The sequence below is a fragment of the Pinus tabuliformis genome, chromosome 2_1 (assembly GCF_031772625.1).
Source record: "Pinus tabuliformis cultivar Carrire ecotype Pingquan chromosome 2_1, CPIR1, whole genome shotgun sequence".
Lineage (NCBI taxonomy): Eukaryota > Viridiplantae > Streptophyta > Pinopsida > Pinales > Pinaceae > Pinus > Pinus tabuliformis.
This window is the reverse complement of record NC_142299.1, coordinates 694610375-694632836: the sequence shown is the minus strand read 5'-3', so window position 1 is coordinate 694632836 and position 22462 is coordinate 694610375.

The following is a 22462-nucleotide window of genomic DNA, read 5'->3' as shown; positions in this document are numbered from 1 at the left end:
AATTTTGGAAAAGCATTTGAAAAAGGAAAACAATGCAAGTAAAAATAATAATGCAAAATTGGTTAAATAGAATGAAAAGTTAACTAAAGAAATAAGAAAATTAAAGAGGAAGAATGATCTAATTTGCAAGCAGGCATTCAAATGGCTCAAGGAAAAGAACATGTGGAAAGGTAAATATGAAAAACAAAAGGTTAAAGCTAGTTTGTATAGAGAATAACATGACACGGGGATGGACTATTGGTTAGAAGTAGCACAAAAAGAGGCATCAGGGTTCAGAATATCATGCACAATAGGGGTAAGAAGATCCAAAAGGAAGCAGTAAGCATGAGGACATGCTTGACGATCAGCAAGGGGGAGATGTTGGCCCTTAGTTTTGGTCTATTTTTGCTTGAGGAAAATTACTTAATCCTTATATTTTCCATCTATTTTCGATTATATCCATCCCATTTTTATGTATTTCATGCATATTCAGGTATTTAATTTTAATTTTTGCAATTTCTAAAGTTTTTATGAAAATTTGATTTCAAGTGCAAATTTTGACAGAATCAGAAATTCTCGTAATATCTATGTGGATGACATGTTTGCAAGACACTTAGGCTCGACTTAAATGCATGGATTGAAATCTTGGAAACTAGGACTGAACTAATTCCACTTGGTTCGGTCAAAACAAGCTTTATTAGGCCCGGTCAAGGCTAGTCAAATATGACTAGTCACCCAGAAAATCCCTAGGAAATAGGGCATTTTTGTGACTTCATGGGATTGTCCATATTTCCTGGGATGGGTTGAATGAATTCAACTTAGATATATGGATATGAATAGATATGATTGTTAGAGAGACTTTAGATTAGTTTGTTTCATAAACTTCTATTTAAGCCAAGACTTTGAAGGCTTATAATATGTAATTTTTGTATAACCTTAGGTTGAGACATTTGGATTTTGGAGATTAATTTGAAGAACCTGTTGTACTTTTTTTTTTTTTTCATTGATGTGGATAAGTGACTGAAGTTTCAGCATTTGATAGCAACCTAAAGTGTGCAAGGCAAGGGTGGAAGGCCCCCACTCCAAGCTAAGTACACTTCATTGTTAGATTAGCTTAATTTTCAAGAACTGGTTACTTTAGAATATGTTTACTTGTTTTGTTTCAAATTTGCTTATGAATTGATGTGTGGTGATTTATATTTTTGAATTTTAGTTTGTTTATCATTTTAGTAAGATGGGACAACAAAGTGTTCAAGTTGAATTCTCCTTCTATTGAACTGATAGATCAATACTAGAATTCTTCTTTGTTACACGCAAACAGTTTTTTCTTATGTACTTTCAGTTTTCCAATGATAGCATAATGATGAATGAACTGTGATGAAAAAATACCCAAATATCTCTTAAGTTAAGAGTCTCCTTCATTGTTGATTTATCCATCTTAAGCTATTGTTAATTCATGATTTCTATTCATTAAGTGATGATTGAGAGAAAAGAACACAAGTGGATCTCTTAAGTTAAGAGCCACTTCATCTTTCTTACATTGCAAAAGTGAGTTAGAAATTGTTAATATAGGCTTATATTTGTAATATGTACTTCTTCAGTTCTTCAAAATTCATCTTCTAAACTTGGCTATACCTGATATCCATACAATGTGGACATGCCTCCAAGTTTTACAAACTTGGATTGAAAATGAATACTTGTGTTAATTTGTGTTAATAAATGCGCCAAAATGTTGGGCAATTTAATTGCTTAAATTTATTTCATTAAATTATGAACCTGGGATACTTATAAGTGTTTGGTCAATTTAGTGTCCTAAATTGCTCTACATAAATTATCAATCTGGGTATCATAAATTGATGAAGTGTAGTGCACTATTTGTGCTAGATGTCCCTTCTTACTTCATTGTTTTTGTGTTTTATATTGTTTTGGGAGTTTCTGGTCCTTCAATCCCTAATGATTTACAATGTAACTGACAAAATATTAAATCTATCTTCTATGAAGACTGCTAAGAATTTAAAGAAATGAGAATTAAAAGAGCTTAAATAAGATTTGGAAGCAAAGTTTAATCAAGAAATGAAAATAGAGTTTCTATTTTTGCTCTTATTATTATTTCCAAATCATGAACTAAAAACTAAAAAAGTAAAATTGCAACTACTGTCTAATCAATTACAAAAACAAAACTAAATGAAATATTAAAACTAAAAGTGAATTTGCAACTAATTTCTAATCTATTGTGGAAACAAAACTGAATGAAATACTAAAAACTGAAAGTGAAATTCCAACTAATGTCTAATCAATTACAAAAACAAAACAAAATGAAATACTAAAACTAAAAGTGAATTTGCAACTAATATCTAATCTATTATGGAAACAAAACTGAAAGTGAAATTGCAACTAATGTCTAATCAATTATAAAAACAAAACTAAATGAAATACTTAGTTACTCTGCCTCAAAATTTTAGGAGAAAAATCTCCTTGTGATGACATTTTGAGGAATTTTGTACTTCATTATTCTAAGAGAAAATAAAATATAAAAATGCAGAAAAGACTCATTGCATGAATGAAGTATTAAACCACTTAGTCTAAGATGAGTTATCAACTAGAAGGGCTCTTCAGAAACATTCATTAATACCATGAGTTGATAAACTAGTACTAAAATGGCAAGAACAATAATGGCATTAATCAGTCTAACTGAAAACTTAAAGACTAGTGAAACAGTAAATGAAACAAACTATATTACACTACTGCATTTCAACTTCTAACTACTGATAAAAACTTGAAAGAAATTTAAACAAAAAGAAACTATGTTTCATTGAAAGAAGCTATTCTGCATTAGTAAGAAAATGATAAAGATTGCATTATAAACAAGGTTAGTGTAAAAATGATTATGAACACTATTACTGGAAATGATGAATTTACAGTTTAGCTAGAAAATACAAAACAAAATGAAATAAAACCTCAGTCAGTGCAGGGGACCTCTGCAACTGATCAGGTTATGCGTGCTTAATCAATCTCCAAGAAACTCTTTCACATATCCGTAAAACATGCGGTCTTCATATTAAAATAGGAAAATGAGTTTTCCAAAATTTACAGAACAGTAAGACTGAGATTAATACATGAGGAAATTCGAACTCCTTCTGAGTTCTTTACACAGGTATTTATAAGAAAATTATGCAACTCTTTGTGGAGAAAAATAAGTTATAGCCAAAAGCATGTAGAAGACAGGCATGTTATCACTCAGGATGTTCCCAAAAGTTGTAAGAAAGGGAATATGGCCGAGGTAACCATAGACCAATATTTTAGATGAAGATTCTAGCCAATCTGCATCCAGAGAAGGCTCTCTCTTTATGATTTAGCTTTGTTTTTGAAGGTTTTAGGCTAGTTATGAAGTTCAACAGTTTTGTTTTGAGTTTGGGTGGTGAGATTCAAAAGAACAGTGAAGTAAAACAGAAGAGTTCAATCCATTGGGCATGATGGAGTCAAAGAAGGATGGTTTCTTGGATTTGGTTTCTAACAGAGGATGGCATCACAGAGCAAGGTACTCAAACATGGACCAAATAAAGGCTGAAATCTGATGGAATGGACTTCAAATGGGTGAAGGGTAGTTAAGAATCCTTCAAAATATTGAAAGAGGGAAAGTGAATGATTACTAATAAGGAGAAATTAAGAATTCTTTATCGAATAATCAATATGCAAGAACCAGGAAACAGGAGCAATTAAGAATTCATTGTTTATGCTAATTCTGAAGAAAAGACGGAGAATAATAATGACTGAAAACAGAGTGCAGTCAAGAAAATTATGTATTAATCTTTCTCTTTATCATTCAGATTATGGAACATAGATGATATAAGAACTCAGAAAACTGTAAAACATAAGATATAGGGAACTTATTGATCCGGAGTTTGATTCAAGAATTCTGTGACAAGTCCTCTGCATCAATTATTCATCCAGTAGGCCAGACAACAATTTGTTTCCAACAACTTTTTATTCCAGAAGTTCAGTATTTACAGTAAAGTCTAGAAAATATCCACACACACCCAACCTCTTCGAAACTCTGATGAAGGGGGTATTTATACAACAAAATATGTACAACAAAATATCTCATCACATCTGTGAGATAATATCTATATTTTAACCTAAAGTAATTTACAAGTAAGATAGAAGCGGCTCGAGGAAGATAACTGATGTTGCGCTGGATGCAAGCCTTTAGGGTTCGGTCCACAGCTGTCCTCTGTAGTAGCTCTGTGCATTTGATACTCTTTAATGTTGCTCTGCCCCTTTTTAATGCTGATCTGCTTTGCCTTTAATTCTCTGATACACTTTGACTTATGATCTGATACACTTTAACGCTTGAACTGATACTCTTTTAATTCTGATCTGACCCTTGCTCACCGCTGTTTGATAAAACGCCCAAAATTTCCCTTTTCCCAAGGGTAACGGCACAGTGGGATGAACACCTGTTTTTTGGGGCACTAGAGGTTGTTTTGAACCTTTTGATTCATTTCCTCTAGATCTTTCGGTGGCTACAGAGAATGTTGAGAAGTTCTGGCATTTGATGCGCTGATAGCCATGTTTTAAGAATTTTTACGGGAACCTGTGTCAAAGAGGAGTAAACCGTACACTGGAGGGTCGGTTGACAGGCGGCGGAGCTCGTCGATGAGGCTTTTTCTGGTCGGAGGTGGTCGAAACACCTAAACTGTGAACTCAGTGATCTTACTTTGCAGGAGAGCGCAGAGCGCTATATGCTGAAGAACATAACAAAAATGGTCTTTTTCCCTTCTTTTTGACAAAATGAAGCTTGGCGGGAAATTTTGGTTCGAAGGACAGATGACGTCAGCATGACGTATGAGACAGATGACATGGAAATGACGTGGCAAGTGACGTCAGCAAAGGACAGCTGACGTCAGTGGATGACGTCAACAGGGGGAGGGTAGTAAATGGTTTTGCCCGCACCACTTTTGGGCTTGGGTGGTTTCGAGTGGAGGGACAACGAACACCCCGGGCGTGCGACGCGTGTCCATGGTATGGGGGTAATACCGCCAGTTCCCCAGGATGTAAACAGTGGCAGAAAGATGGGTTGAAAAATGGTTATTAGCCATCCGATGTGCGACGGTTGATCTAACGGTGGACGGGTTATGGAGATGGCGGAGTTTTAAACAGTGGGGCCAATGTATTAAACCGTGTCTTAAATGGTTTTCGGGGCTGTTTTTATTGTTCGGGGAAATGTTGTTAATCAACCCAAATGGTTGATTAATCCATTAATCGTGTGGCGACAGGTTATTAACAAATTTATGATAAATCCGTTAATCCCTTTTGAACAGTGATATGGTTATAGTTAACCAAGCGTAGGAATATATTAACAATTTGGGGTTTTTTTAATGCATTAACATAATATAGGAAGGGGAATAATTATAAGGGATTTACATAATAAATGTTAATTGTTAATATGAAAAATGAATGAAAGTGCCAAGTTCTAAAACACTTTACATATATTAAAACTTGGGCTAAAGCTAGAAGAGGGTTTTTATGAAGAATATTGCCATTTCCCTAAGTAAAAAGTAGATTCACTTAGGCAATGAAATGAGACAAGTGATTTATGAGTGATATTAAGCAGATCGTAATATCTTTGGGGGAGTTAGTAAATGATTTAGGGAAGAATATGAATGGGAGATTAGTCATGCCTCGCTTGAGCTTCTCCAAAAAAGTTTGCCATGGCACTTGTGATACAGGTGTAAGTTAACACACATTTTGAGAAACAAAATCCATCACAAGTCTCATTCTGCAACAACAATCTACCTAACCAGCCTACTTTTCCTAACATTTTTTCTTCTTTTTTTTTGGGTGCACTTAGACTGGCAAACCTTTTTCAATCTTTTCTTTTCTTTACATGGTAAGCCTACCTAAGTCTGCACTTATTTCTTCCGAGGGCTCAGATTAAACTGTTGAGCTCCTTTGCTTCTCTACCTATCTACTTATTTGTCAAGATTAAACAGTTTGGACAGATTTTTATTCTCTATCTCTAAAACATGAAATTAAAACATGAACTAGCCAAGATTAAGTTGTTTGGCCATTCATAAATTGTGGAAAAATTTCTACAAGCTGTACATGATGCTTTATTTACAAAAAATGAAATAGTAGTGGCATTTGGACTTGCACACTTTCCTAGTCTATTTTTGTTTGGGGTTCATTTCCTTTTCATTTTTTCTTTTGACCATTTATTTTTTCACCCTTTGATTTTTCTTTTAGGGTATACCCTCTTTACATTTTTTACATTTTTTGATTTTTTTGATAATATGGAAACCTTTACAGCAAGGAAAGGTATGAACATATTACAGAGCTCAACCAGTCAATCATGAAATATGACACCTATAACTATAGGAGTATAACACTGGCTCCACTTGGGGATGTCTTTCCCTGGTGGAAAGTCAAGAACAGCAGGTCAGATGGCCTTATGAGTAACTTTGACTGTGCTATGAAATCTTCCTTTGCTGGTTGCTTTATTTGTATGTATGACAGCACACTTGTGGAGCTTAGGGCCTTCTCTTCGGGCTTCAGCTGCAACAAGTTACTATGCAATTAACACTTAAAAATTTCTTCTTCCTTTTTGAATCCTGCTTGAGCATCTGGTCACTTGGGTAGGAACTTTTAGCCATGGTCCTTTTGATCAAAATATTTTTAATTTTCTCCTGCACAACTATGAGATCTGGCCTAAAACAAAAAAGTGCTGCAACTTTCAAACCAAATTAGGAAATCATCAAAATCTTTAGGGCTTTTTGATTGGATTCAAACATTTAAGGATTTATTTTCTAACTTACTGAAAAATGAATTAAAACAAACTAAAATCCTACCTACTTTACTCTAATCAGCTTTCTGACTGTTGGTTAGGTAAAATGAAACAACCAATGCAACCACTTAAGCATTATATACATCAGTGACCTTTGTTGCTTGTGTTTGATGGTGTTTAAAATTGAGATCTTGCAATCAAATTTGGCTTTGTTAGACTTTGAGAAGATAAGGAAATCCCTGATCTCCCTTGCTGAATCTAGAAACTGTACAAAAGGATCCTACAAAATATATACACTAATCTTGAACTGATTCAAACAATTGTACAAATGTTCTGGGTAGCTTTCCTTCCTTGGAATTGAGAAATCACTTTTGTCTTTGTCACCATGTATGTTTTCAACTGTTCTTTGTGGTGATGTTTCTACTGATTACAATGTCTGTTTTGTAAAACCATTATCATCTTGATTTTGACTCTCACAGTTTGTTAATGGAGAAGAATTCTGATTTCTTTCATCATTCAACTTGTCAGCTGATGGATCATAAAGAACTTGGAAGGATTGTTGAAACTCATTACATATAGGTTGAAATGGAATTTCATAGATTTCTACAAGCTGCTCTTCTTTTTCTTTAAACAATTCAGATGATTCAAAACAAAGAGGCAAGGGATCAACTTGGATTTTTTGATCATCTATTCCTACTTCCAAGTCTTCTTCTGCAACCTGACATTTAATGGAATTTTGGGACTGCAAATCTAGATATGACAAATCTTGAACAAAGATTTGATTGCCCTCTAGATGGTTAATATCAGGACTTTTTGACATTTTATTTCTTATTGCCTGATAGTTATCTCTAATAAACTGAAAAGAATCAAAACAAAATGCTAAAGTTCCTTCATTGATTTCAAAATTTTCTGCACTTTCCTCCTCGTCCACATTGCTGCAATGAACAAGCTGATCAATTCTTTCAAGCTGTCGAACCTGAATTTCCTTATTCCCCAAATTAACTTCTGATTCCTCTGCAAGGTTAAATTGGATTTGAGAAACATAATCATCATCATATTGATCATATTTGGGTGAATCATCAGAAGAAGCCATGTTATCAAATGCACACATCAGATCAGGAGATTTCTCCTCCACATATTGCTCTATGAATCTATCTTCTGATCTATGGTAGATCGGGTTGGTAGGAATTTGTTCATGAATATCAACCCTTTCCTCTTTTGAAACAAATGTGTCATGATGATTTTGAACAAAAAATTTCACTTTCATTGTGATCTTTTGCATTATTTCCTTTACTTTCTTTATCAAAATGTCAAGTTTTTCCTCTTTTTCTGTTTTCGACTTCTCTTTTTTGATTTTCATATTAACCTCTACATCCACTGCCATGTTTTGCATTTGTTCCATGGTGGAGGGGTTTATTTCTCTCAGATGAAATTCTATCTCCGAATCAAATGCTCTTGGGTAATGCAATAGAGCTAAATCAAGGGGAGGTTTTATATTCAATGGTATTGAATGATAGATTTGATTCAATCTGTCTGAAAACTGTTGTACTATTTCATCTAGATGTCTTTTTAACTGATTATATTCTTCTATGATCATGAGGAGATTGACTTTGATTATCCATCTATCAAGAAAAAGTTTGAGAAACTGCTCAAGATTTGAGATTCTTGCCTCAGGCAGGGTTTTGAACCAACTCCTGACTTTGCCTTGTAAAGAAAGAGAAAAAAGCCTAATACTAACATCCTCTTCATCCACTTCAAATAAGTTAAGATAATCTTCAAAAACTTGGATATGTTTTTGGGCAGTGACACCATTCTCTCCATCAAATCTAGGGAGATACTTGGGATAATCGTTAGGGAAAGCATGGAGTGTGGGAGGAAAAATGAGTGGTTTATATCTATCAGGAACTTTATGAGGTACTGGAATATGTTTAGGGATTGGATGATTGGTCTTGATTTTTGGATTCTCCTTAATTGAAAAATGATCTTCATAAGAATTAGAAGACTGCTATTCAAATGCATAAGGAGGATTTGCATCTACATTTTTCAAAGAAAAAAAAAAATTAATCTAAAGTCATCTCTAAAGTACAATATACATTGAAAAATCTTATCAATGAGAAAGGACATAATGTCTTGGATAACAATCCAAATTAAAAGCCTGATCTTTTCATACAGTTCTTTCAGGTTCATTTCTCCAGTGGAGTCTTGATTGTGAAAATGATGTGGAGTCGCCAAGTGGATGATTTTAACCTTTGTGCGTCTAATCCCTATCCACCATCACAGATCAGATCTAAACCTGTAAAACAGTTCTAAGGAAAATGGTTTAGTTTCTCCAAGAAACCAAATTTTGAGATTTTTATGATTATTTTGATTTTTTTGTGATTTTTCAAAACAACTTTTATGATTTCTTTAAGAGGTTTTTTGATATGAACACATATTTCATTAAATTTGGAAATATTTTTTTACAAGGACAATGAATGGAATTGAGCTTTTTGGTTATTTTGAAATTCTAGATCCACCATTTAATTCCAAATTTAATGAAATATGTGTTTATGAGATTTAAACTTTGTTAAAGACTTTTTTTGACAAGAAGAATTGATCAAGAATTTGAAACCAACTGTTCAAACCATAAGCTAGACCGGAGATAGACTGAAGTAGCATTTATTTACTTCTGCAATTGCAAAGCAAAAGCAGTTTCAAAGGCTACCTGGCTAAGTTCAAGCTCCATCTGTAGCTTATGAAATAAACAACAGTAAAAAACAATTATTCAGGTCCCCAGTGGAGTCGCCAATGATGTTATTACTCAGGTTGTTCCCAAAAGTTGTAAGAAATGGAATACGGCCGAGGTAACCACAGACCAATCTTTTAGATGCAGATTCTAGCCAATCTGCATCTAGAGAGGGCTCTCTCTTTATGATTTAGCTTTGCTTTTGAAGGTTTTAGGCTAGTTATGAAGTTCAAGGGTTTTCTTTTGAGTTTGGGTGGTGAGATTCAAAAGAACAATGAGGTAAAACAGAAGAGTTCAATCCATTGGGCATGATGGAGTCAAAAAAGGATGGTTTCCTAAATTTGGTTTATAATAGAGGATGGCATCACAGAGCAAGGTACTCAAACATGGAATAATTAAAGGCTAGAATCTGATGGAATGGACTTCAAATGGGTGAAGGGTAGTTAAGAATTATTCAACATATTGAAAGAGGGACAGTGAATGATTACTGATAAGGAGCAGTTAAGAATTCTTTATCAAATAATCAATATGCAAGAACCAGGAAACATGAGCAATTAAAAATTCATTGTTTATGCTAATTCTGAAGAAAACATAGAGAATAATAAAGACTGAAAACAAAGTGCAGTCAAGCAAATTCTGAATTAATCTTTCTCTTTATCATTCAGATTATGGAACACAGATGATATAAAAACTCAGAAAACTATAAAACATAAGATATAGGGGACTTATTGATTGGGATTTTGATTCAAGAATTCTGTGACAAGTCCTCTGCATCAATTCTTCATCCAGTAGGCCAAAAAACAATTTGTTTCTAACAGCTTTTTATTCCAGAAGTTCAGTATTTACAGCAAAGTCGAGAAACTCTCCACACACACCCAACCTCTTCAAAACTCTGATGAAGGGGTATTTATACAACAAAATATCTCATCACAGTTGTGAGATAATATCTAGATTTTAACCTAAAGTAATTTACAAGTAACATAGAAACGGCTTGAGGGAGATAATTGATGTTGCGCTGGATGCAGGCATTTAGGGTTTAGCCCGCAGCTGTCCTCTGTAGTAGCTCTGTGCATTTGATACTCTTTAATGCTACTCTACCCCTTTTTAATGCTGATCTGCTTTGCCTTTATTTCTCTAATACACTTTGACTTGTGATCTGATACACTTTAACACTTGAACTGATACTCTTTTAATTCTGATCTGACCCTTGCTCACCGCTGTTAGATAAAACGCCCAAAATTTCCCTTTTCCCAAGGGTAACGGCGCAGCGGGATGAACACCTGTTTGTTGGGGCACTAGAGGTTGTTCTACACCTTTTGATTCATTTCCTTTAGATCTTTCTGTGGCTGTGGAGAATGCTGAGAAGTTCTGGCATTTGATGTGCTGATAGCCATGTTTTAAGAATTTTTACGGGAACCTGTGTCAAAGAGGAGTAAACCGTACACTGGAGGGTCGGTTGACAAGCGATGGAGCTTGTCAATGGAGCTTTTTCTGGTCGGAGGTGGTCGAAATGCCTAAATTGTGAACTCAGTGATCTTACTTTGCAGGAGAGCGTGGAGTGCTATATGCTGAAGAACATAACAAAAATGGCCTTTTTCCCTTCTTTTTGACAAAATGAATCTTGGCAGGAAATTTTGGTTCGAAGGATGGATGATGTCAGCATGACATACGGGACAGATGACATGGCAGTGACGTGGTGGTGACATGGCAAGTGACGTCAGTAAAGGACAACTAACGTCAGTAGATGACATCAGCAAGGGGAGGGCAGTAAATAATTTTGCCTGCACCACTTTTGGGCTTGGGCAGTTTCGGGCAGAGGGGCGGCGAACACCCCGGGCGCGCGACGCGTGTCCATGGTACGGGGGTAATACCACCAGTTCCCTAGGAGGTAAACAATGGAAGAAATATGGGTTGTGAAATGGTTATCAGCCATCCAATGTACGACGGTTGATCTAATGCTGGACGGGTTATGGAGATGGCGGAGTTTTAAACAGCGGGGCCAATGTATTAAACCGTGTCTTAAATGGTTTTCGGGGCTGTTTTTATTGGTCGGGGGAATGTTATTAATCAACCCAAATGGTTGATTAATCCATTAATCAACCCAAATGGTTGATTAATCCATTAATCACACGGAGATAGGTTATTAACAAATTTATGATAAATCTGTTAATCCCTTTTGAACACTGATATGGTTATAGTTAACCGGGGGCGGGAATATATTAACAATTTGTGGTTTTTTTTAATGTATTAACATAATACGGGAAGGGGAATAATTATAAGGGATTTACATAATAAATGTTAATTGTTAATATGAAAAATGAATGAAAGCGCCAAGTTCTAAAACACTTTACATATATTAAAACTTGGGCTAAAGCCAAAAGAGGGTTTTTATGGAGAATATTGCCATTTCCCTAAGTAAAAAGTGGATTCACTTAGGCAATGTTAATGAACTGAGACAAGTGATTTATGAGTGATATGAAGCAGATCTTAATATCTTTGGGGGAGTTAGTAAATGATTTAGGGAAGAATATGAATGGGAGATTAGTCATGCCTCGCTTGAGCTGCTCCAAAAAAATATGCCATGGAACTTGTGATACAGGTGTAAGTTAACACACATTTTGAGAAACAGAATCCATCACAAGTCTCATTCTGCAACAACAATCTACCTACCCAGCCTACTTTGCCTAACATTTTTTCTTCTTTTTTTTAGGTGCACTTAGACTGGCAAACCCTTTTCAATCTTTTCTTTTCTTTACATGGTAAGCCTACCTAAGTCTACACTTATTTCTTCCGAGGGCTCAGATTAAACTGTTGAGCTCCTTTTCTTCTCTACCTATATACTTATCTGCCAAGATTAAATAGTTTGGATAGATTTTTATTCTCTATCTCTAAAACATGAAATTAAAACATGAACTAGCCAAGATTAAGCTATTTGGCCATTCATCGATTGTGGCAAAAGTTCTACAAGCTGTACATGATGCTTTATTTACAGAAAATGAAATAGTAGTGGAATTTGGACTTGCACACTTTCCTGGTCTACTTTTATTTGGGGTTCATTTCTTTTTCATTTTTTATTTTGACCATTTATTTTTTCACCCTTTGATTTTTCTTTTAGGGTATACCCTCTTTACATTTTTTATTTTTTTGATAATATGGAAACCTTTACAACAAGGAAAGATATGAACATATTACAGAGCTCAACCAGCCAATCATGAAATATGACACCTATAACTATAGGAATAGAACAAGGCACACAGAATTTTCTTCCTCGGCTGCTGGAGACATAAATCCAAGATAATGGTTGTTGGATTCAATTGCACAGATGGTTGTTGGAGTTCATGGGTTCAGGAAGTTGTTTCAGATAACACTTCCCATCACTGTGAAACGTGTTTATTATACACAAAATAGAGTCCTGTTGCCTTTGGTCTCTACGTTTGACTTCTCCATTGTTCGAAGTCTTGTACCATCTTTCTTGTCTATTTGGGCTAGGTGAATAATGGTCCATGTCACAATGATTTCCAAGCTGCCCATGTAGTTAGTTTCTCCTCCTGACACCTGGAACCTATTAAAGCATGGAAGTAGCTACGGAGCAACCGATTAGCTACAGAATAGGTTACGTTCCATATCTAAAAGACAAGAATTTATTCAAATAGAAAAACATAAAAGCATAACATGTAAATCACTAAATTTCCTCTTTAAGGCAATATATACTGGTCATTGATGATAAGAATGTATTTTCTTCATGAAAAAAAAAAAGAAAAGGGATGAGAAGAGTTGCTAGGGAGAGAGCAATTTTGAGGCGCAACATACCCCCACTGCTAAACCATTGCATGTCCCCATGCAATCAAAATTGTGAACTTCTTCCTCCTAGTGCATTTGTTCTAACACTTATGCTAACACATCCAACTTCCTCTTTGTGCTTTTCTTTGCACTGACTGTCATCCTTGTCTTCCTCATAAGAAATTTGTATTTGAGGTTAATGAGTGTTCTGCTTAGCTTCTTATTTTTCCTTTTCAGCTTCCTATTCTTCTTGTACCATAATCCCAAGTGTAGCATTGTGTTGTCATGAATAGCTCTATCTAGCTTGTTCTGTTCCCTCAAGGTTTCATTTTCTTTTTGGATATGCCTATTTAGAATTTCTAGCTCAAAAATTTCTTATTTGAGAGAGATAATTAGAGTTTCATGTGGGTGACAGGCTACTCTGGATTAGCTGAAGTTCATAGATCTATTTAGGTATTCTTTTTCTCTAATGACTCTATGTAGTCATAGATTTGATTTTGTATTGGATCTATGTGTGGAGACGCTCTACTTGGGCTACCTTCAAAATTCTGTGGAGGAGAGTGTAGAGCCTCTAACTTGCACCTAATCATCCATTATTACCTACAGTTTTTCCTCACTTATCTCTCTCTTTTGCCTCATTTTCCTTGTAAACCTACCCAGATCATTACATTAGATGTCTTTAAGCATGATCAAGTGAACTTTGCTAATGTGTGATTGTTTTGTTTAGATTTTGACATATTTACAGAGATTCCGCAGCTGTCTGGTAATTCCGCAACCATTCAGCGATTCCGCAGCCATCTGGTGATCCCGCAGCCTTTTTGTTAATCTCAAGGTTCCACGTGTCATTTTGCAAAACGAACCACATGGGCACGTGGGAATAAAGGTGCTCAAGGTTCCTATGCTATTGGTTCGGTCAGCCACATCATCTACACCTCCGGTCAACGAGGGTCAAGCCACGGTCAACAAAGGCAGCTTAAACGGTGTTGCGTAAGCTGTTGGGTCACGTCAATGCAAATGGTGATTTGTCTGTGTTACGCAGGTTGTGGGAGACATAATCCAACTCTGGATTCAATTCCCATGACGACCAAAACCTCCAGCTCATCCACGAGGCTCATTACGTGTTGCTGAACCTTTAATACGCATGACAGATTAGTTAAATTTCTGTTTTTCGCTTTACGCATTAGGTAATCTTTCAGATGAGTATAAAAACTAGTGTCTGCGTATGCTTAATGTTATTTTTTAGTTGTTGTGTTTTATGTACTCGTTATAATTCTAGTGCATTTTCAAAACTCTGTTTTAATAGTGTTGTTCTAGCACTCTTGACTGTACTTTTCTGCATATGGAGTAATAGAAGACAGTGCTGTTCTGAAGTTTTCAAACACTTGAGTCTTCTTTGGGTTTTATGGATGGAGGGCCCCCGTTCATGACAGCCCTTGTAGAGTATTTTATGTTCATAATCTTGTTATTTCCTTATTTTCCATTCAGCACTTTCCTTTTATTTGAAACATGTACAGCTTGATTTACCTTCATTATCATTTCATTTGCAGCCTTTACTTTGACTGATCAGATTTGTTTTTCTGCAGGTTTTTAACCCGGGATTGTGTGTGTGTTTGTGTATTTGCTTTATATCTAGTGGTAGTTTCAGTTGTCATATTCATAGTGCTGCCTTTTTCTCTGTTTTCTAGTTTAGCTTTTAGTTTAGTTTCTCAAGTTGTATGCTAACTGATTAATGGTCTCTTTATCATAAACTGTTTATCTTTAAGAGAGTAGAATACTAATGAACTACAGCTTGTTTTGAAGTAGTCTTGGCTTATATCACTAACTCTTTTTCCACTTGTTAGACATAACAATGTATGTTGGAAGCAGAATGATGGAGAAAGGCACAGTGGTGTTATAATTTGTCATTTAGAGCTTTATCATTTCTTAGACTTATCTTTAGCTACTTCCTAATCGTGTTTTACACAGTACTATGTGTTAGAAGCAGAGAGTTAGGAAGAGATAAACATTATCATTGGTCTTTGAAGTGATTTTCTTATCTTTTTATTTGCAGCAACATGAGTAGTGACTAATGCCATTAGAAAGTGGTTCTTTTCTTTCAGTTCATTTCAAGTTATTTATTTCCTTTAAAGTTTTTCCTTTGCAAATTCAGCAGGTAGTCAGAAACCACCAATCACACACCCTCACTCATCTAGAATTCACCTTACACACACCATCACTCATCTGTTTATAAAATCATCACTCCATCTTAGGAAGATAAATTAACCACAAACAACACCCCAAACGACAAAAAGACTCTAAGAGGTTGCTTAAGTACATATAGTACACCTTCACTTCATCAGCTTACGAGCCCCGGGTTGACAATTAATGACATCAATTTAGGAATACTAAATTGACTAAACATTTTGGCGCCGTTGCCGGGGAAGTGAAATTAAGTAGCCATATTCTTAGAAAAAAAAAAACATAAAATTTCAAGGAAAGAAGTTGATAACCTATCAAAGTATGCTCTCCTCTTGCACTTCAAAGTGATCTGGAGGATCCGAAAAGAGAAAGTTATTGATTTAGTAGTTTCTTGAGTATGCTCTCTTCTTGCACCTAGAGTGACCTGGAAGATCAGAAAAAGAACTATTAACTTGACTTGAAGAAAAATAATAAAAAAAATGACATGCATAGAGCTAGAGATTCTAGGGGAAGGTTTTTAGCTAGAGCTCGAAGTTCAATTTTTACAAGTCCATCTGCTTCAAGGGATAGACAAGAGACACCTCCCTTATCTCCAACCGACACTCCTAGTCCTAGAATTCCTAGAATTCAAGAACCAAGAGTTGACTCTCCCACACCTTCTATTGAATTTGAACCAGGAAGAGACTCTTCTCTTTCTCCTACAGAAAGACCAATTGTAATTGAGGAAGTAGAATCACTTGAAGAAGAAGGAGAAATCTCTTCTCATTCACCCTTTGTAGAGGAACCAGAAGATTTTGAAATCCCTAGGAGAACCATCATGGCAGAGGAAGAAGGAGGTGGTAGAGGTAGAGGTAGAGGAGGAGGAGGAAATAACAATAATAATGGAGGAGGTAGAGGTCCCCTTGGAGGAGGAAATAGAGATGGGGATAATTCATTTGGGTTTCCCATTGTTAATGAGGATTCCCGAGCCACTATGAAAAACATATCACCATCTGTCCTCCCAAACTTCCATGGGTTAAGAACTGAGGACCCTGAAACATTTTTATTTGAATTTGAAGTTGCGTGTCGAACTTATGACTATCTGGATGATACTCAGAAACTCAAATTGTTCCCTTCAACATTAAAAGATCAAGCTTTGAAATGGTTCATGGGGTTACTCACTCAATCCATTAGGTTTTGGGATGAAATGAAACAAACCTTTTTGGATAGGTATTTGGACTATTGTATGCCTACTAATCACAAAGATGAGGTATTTAAAATGATGCAAAGAGAAGATGAGAGCTTAGAAGATTTACTTGAAATATTTCAATATAACTTGAAAAGAGCAAAAATGAGTAGCTTGGATGAAGAGACCTTAAAAGCCCTCTTATTAAAAGCCATTAGGGATGAATGGATAGATATCTTAAACATGATGGGGAAAGGAGATATTTCTCAACTTTCACTCAATGATATAGCAGAACTTTGTATCCATCTCTCAAGGGGCAAATCGAAAACTCAAAAAGGGCCTAGAGATCCTTCTCTCCTTAGAGCAAATAAATATGCAACAGGATCAGTAAGTAGGGCTGAAATCGGCAATATGCTTGATGAATTCAAAACTGACATCTTAGGGAGTCTTAGTGAACAACTAGATACCCTTAAGATTCACAATAAACAAAAAGCAGAAGCTGAGGCTTTGGCCATCTTTTTCCCGAAATGTAGAAAGAAACATGCTTTAAGGGAATGTCCCTTGGATGCACACGTTGTAGAAACATGCGTAATTTGCTCAGAAACTCATGAGACCAAGGATTGTCCTTCAATTCCTGCCCTCAAAGCAGTCTTTCAAGAGGATCCAAACACACTTGAATCTCTTTGTTTTTTCGCAAGGAGACCTTGGCAAGGGCAACAGAATCAAGGGTTTAACAACTCTATGAATTTTCAATCCCAACCAAATTGGAATCCTTGGCAACAACCTTGGCCTCAACCTCAAAATGCTTTTCAAGCATGGATGCAAAGCATGCAAAATCCTTATGGGAGACTTGCTCAATTCTATCAATATCCTCCATCATTTCAGAATCAGCAAGCTCCACAACTTCCAAATCAAGGTCAACAACTATCATTGCCATACCCTCAACAACAACAACCTCCTCCACAAAATCAAAATTCTCAACTCTCGCTTCAATCCCAGCAGAAGTCAAATCAACTTCCCTCTCAGCCATTACCAAATCCAAATAATAGGAACCCTCAAAATGCTTACATGATGGAAGGTCAACCATTCCCTACCTATATGGTTGTTCCTCTCAATGAAGTACAACTCAGATCAGGTAGAATCCTAGATCAACCTTCTACAAGTGTTCAACAACCAAGCATTTCTGAGGAAGAATCTCTCAAAGTCAATAAAGGTTCTGAAGTATCACTTCAAAACCAAAATATCCAAAAAGAAAAAGAAAAAGAATCAACCTCTACAACTCCCATAGTTGAGCAACCTACATCTTTAGCTACACCTCCTTTTCCTGAAAGATTACAAATTGACAAAGGAGTGGAAAAGCAAATTTGGTTGCCTGACTATAGTTTTCTAGATGAATTGAAGAATGTCTGTATCAAGATCCCCTTGTTACAAGCCATTAAGGAAATTCCCATTCTAGCAAAGATAATAAAGGAGTTGAGTTTGAAGAAAACAGTAAAAAGAACCAGAGATACCAAAAGGATACATCTAGTTGGAAAAATTGCAGACATTATGATGGGTAAGATTACCATGCAAAAGTATGTGGATCCCAGTAGTCCTATTGTCAAGACTCATATTAATGGGGTTGAAATCCCAAATACTTTGATTGACTTAGGAGCCGCTATCAACATCATGAGTAGACAGACCATGGATCAGTTAAAGCTTCCTAACCTTCTCTTTACACCTACTTTACTGCAACTTGCAGATAGATCAATCATTAAACCTGATGATGTATTGGAAGACATTCCAGTCTCTCTAGACTCTTGGGAATATCCAGTTGATTTTATGATTTTAACTCCCAAGAACAATCTAGGAGGACATCCTCTTATCTTAGGAAGACCTTGGCTAGCAACAGCTGATGCTTTTATCAGTTGTAGGTCTGGGGATATGTATATATCAGATGGTAATTCTACCAAGAAATTCAACTTGTATCCTCCAGCAAAGGCAATAACAAAAATAGGAGAAGATGAGTGGGTTGATGATGAGGATACTATTCAACCTGTTCTAACCATCTCTGAGATTAGTGAAGACAGTCAAATTCTAAATACATTAGAAAATTTTGAAATACCTTTAGAATATGACTCTACATAGTTTCAGTTAGATGCAGACATTGAATATCTCTCCTCTAGACAGATGTCTCTCTTCTCAATGGAAGAGTTTGGTAGTTCTACAGTTGAAATCCTTCCAGGAAAAACATTGAACATTAACAGAAACTTGGAAAGACCACAACAAGAAGAATTAACCAAACTTTTGCAAAAACATTCCACTGCATTTGCATGGGAATACACTGACATGAAAGGAATCGATCCTAAGACTTGTATTCATCACATCTATATTGAAGAAAACAACAGACCTATTAGGCAACCACAAAGAAGGATGAATCCAAACCTTAGGGAAATTGTGAAAGAAGAACTTCAGAAATTGCTCAAGGTAAACTTCATTTACCCCATTTCAGATAGCCAATGGGTTTCTCCCTTGGTTATAGTGCCCAAAAAGAATGGTAAATGGAGAGTTTGCATTGATTATCGAGAATTGAACAAGGCAACCTTAAAGGATCATTTTCCTCTACCTTTTATTGATCAGGTACTAGACACTTTAGCAGGTAAAAAGTATTTCTCATTCTTGGATGGTTTTAGTGGGTATAATCAAATTCAGGTAGCACCTGAAGATCGAGACAAAACCACATTTACTTGTCCTTGGGGAACTTTTGCCTACCGAGTACTTCCTTTTGGATTGTGCAATGCACCCGCTACATTTCAAAGGGCTGTACTAGGAATCTTTTCAGATCTAATTCATGATTGTGTAGAGGTTTACATGGACGATTTCACAGTTTATGGTAATACATTTGAAGAAGCTTTGGAAAATTTGGAAAAAGTACTGGTAAGATGTAAGGAAACAAATCTTTCTTTAAGTCATGAAAAGTGTTTTATGATGTTTACTGAAGGGATTGTTTTAGGACATCATATTTCAGGAGATGGGATTAAGGTTGATAGATCCAAAGTTGAAGTCATCTCTAAGTTACCTATTCCAAATTGCCAGAAAGATGTTAGAAGTTTTCTTGGGTTCACTGGATATTACAGAAGATTTATTGAAAACTTCACTAAGATAGCATCTCCTCTTTTCAAATTGCTTACCAAAGACTGTGAGTTCAAATGGGATCCTGAGTGTCAATCTGCTTTTGAAGCTTTAAAGACTAGAATATCTGAAGCACCCATCTTAAGGGGGCCAAATTGGAAACTCCCTTTCCACATTTCTACTGATGCTTCAGATACAGCTTTAGGAGCTGTTTTGGGACAAAAGGATTTGATCCCTTATGCCATTTATTACACCAGTAAAAATTTGACTCCCACTGAGTTAAATTATACTGTTACAGAAAAAGAGTTCTTAGCTGTGGTACATGCGATCAATAAGTTTAGACACTACATAACCGGCTATGAAACCTTTGTCCATACTGATCACTCTGCCATAAGATATTTAATGAACAAACCTGTCACTAATGGTAGAGTTACAAGATGGCTTTTACTTTTACAAGAATTCAACATTACTGTGTTAGATAGACCTGGAAAACAAAACACAGTAGCTGATTTCTTGTCTAGAATCCAAAACACTAACGAAGATTCTCCAGTAGAAGATAAGTTTCCAGATGAATACTTGTTTGCAGTAACTACCAAGATTCCTTGGTATGCAGATATGGTTAATTATCTAGTTACAGGGAAGCTACCTCTACACTTATTTCCTAATGAGAAAAGGAAAATCATTCAGGAGAGTTCACATTATTCTTGGATTTCTAATGAATTGTTCAAAACAGGGCCAGATTGTATAATCAGAAGGTGCGTTCGGGAAGATGAAATGCCTGACATCCTTAAGGCATGTCATGATGAACCATGCGGCGGGCACTTTGCTGACAAGAGGACAGCCTATAAAATCCTTTCTCTAGGATATTATTGGCCTTCTCTCTTTAAAGATGCAAAGCAGTATGTTAGAAGGTGTGACAGCTGCCAAAGAGTTGGGAAACCAACTCCTTCAAATGAAATGCCACTACAGCCTCAGGTATGCATCGAACCCTTTGAGAAATGGGCTCTAGATTTCGTTGGACCAATTAATCCACCATCAAAACAAAAGAAGTATATACTGGTTTGTACTGATTATGTTACTAAGCGAGTAGAAGCGAAAGCATTTCCTTCTGCCACTGAAAATTCAGTTGTTCAATTTCTTTTTGAGGATATTTTCACTCGTTTTGGTGTCCCGAGGGAAATTGTGACAGATCAGGGCAGCCAGTTTACATCTAAATTGATGGAGAAGCTGATGGAGGAATATAAGATCAAGCACAGAACATCTACTCCATACCATCCACAATCAAATGGCCAAGTGGAATCTACCAATAAAGTTCTTGAAGGCATTATCACCAAGACTGTTCATCTTCATAGAAGAGATTGGGCGGAAAGGCTTCCTGAAGCCTTATGGGCCTATAGAACTACATGGAAGAACACAACAGGACATTCTCCCTATGAACTTGTTTATGGGAAGGAAGTCCTGCTTCCCATTGAGTTCCAAATCAAGACCTTCAAGATGGCAGTCCAATTGGGAATGAGCCTCTCAGAAGCCCAAAAACACAGAATGGACCAACTAAATGAGCTAGATGAAATAAGACAAGATGCAATTCTAAGGACCGATCTAGTTCAGCACCAAAGATCTAAATGGCATGATCGTCATATCAAAGAAAGAAAGTTTCAGAAAGGAGATTGGGCTCTATTGTTTGATTCAAAGTTCAAAGATTTCAAAGGAAAGTTTCAAACTCATTGGCTTGGGCCATATGAGATTGATGAAGTCTTTAGCAATGGAGCAGTTCGAGTGAAAACTATTGATGAATTTCATACTCCTCTTATTGTGAATGGCCATCGCTTGAAGATCTACCAAAAGCCATTCTCAAAAGAAGAGTTTGTCAAGTTGTTTAAAGAAGATTCTGCAATTAGGTTGGTGGAGAAGGATTCTTCTCCTCCATCAGCCTAAGCTTTGGTTTTTGAAAAAAAATAAAAAAAAAAATGTATAGGCCTGAAAACCAGTCTCTGATTGGCAGTCCTATACAGAAAATCTGAGGTGAAAATCAGGGCCACCTGACACCCCATATTTTCTAAAAAAAAAAAAAAATCTCTCTTTTCCCTCCTTATTCCATCTCATTTCATCATTACAGCCACTTCATCCACCATCTCATTCATTTAATCACTCTCACTCCACCTCATTTCTTTCCATCCATCCATTCATTACATTTCATTCCACCAATAAAGTCATTTTTTTAGGTAGCTAAAGTTGTTTTGTGTAGCCGGAGAGTACCACTGAAGTTTCCGCAGCTGTCTGGCAATTCTGCAGCCATTCAGCAATTCCGCAGCTCTCTGCACCTGCACAAAAGAAACACAGTCTGTTTGAAAAAATTTACAGTTCAGAAGTCATCAACAATAAGTGGAAAAGAGTCATGCAACAGTAATAAACCAATGAAGGGTTAGTGGAAAATGATCAAAAGCAATCCAAGCGTGGATATGAGGTATGATCTAAATCTTAAACCTACGGTTATCTCATTTTGCAAAGTTTCCGGGTTATGTTTTTTGCCATTTAATGTAATGATTACCAGTCTTTCCCATCATGCGACCAAAAATCCACGTATTCCCCAAACTTATCGGTCCTGTTCATCACGATTTTGAAACTCCATTAAGGTTTTTGTACCTAAGTGACATAGACTACTGTACTACGTCTCTCTACGTCATAATCCCGCAGCCAAGTGTAAATTCATGACCGATACCTAAGGACCTAACCGTTTCTA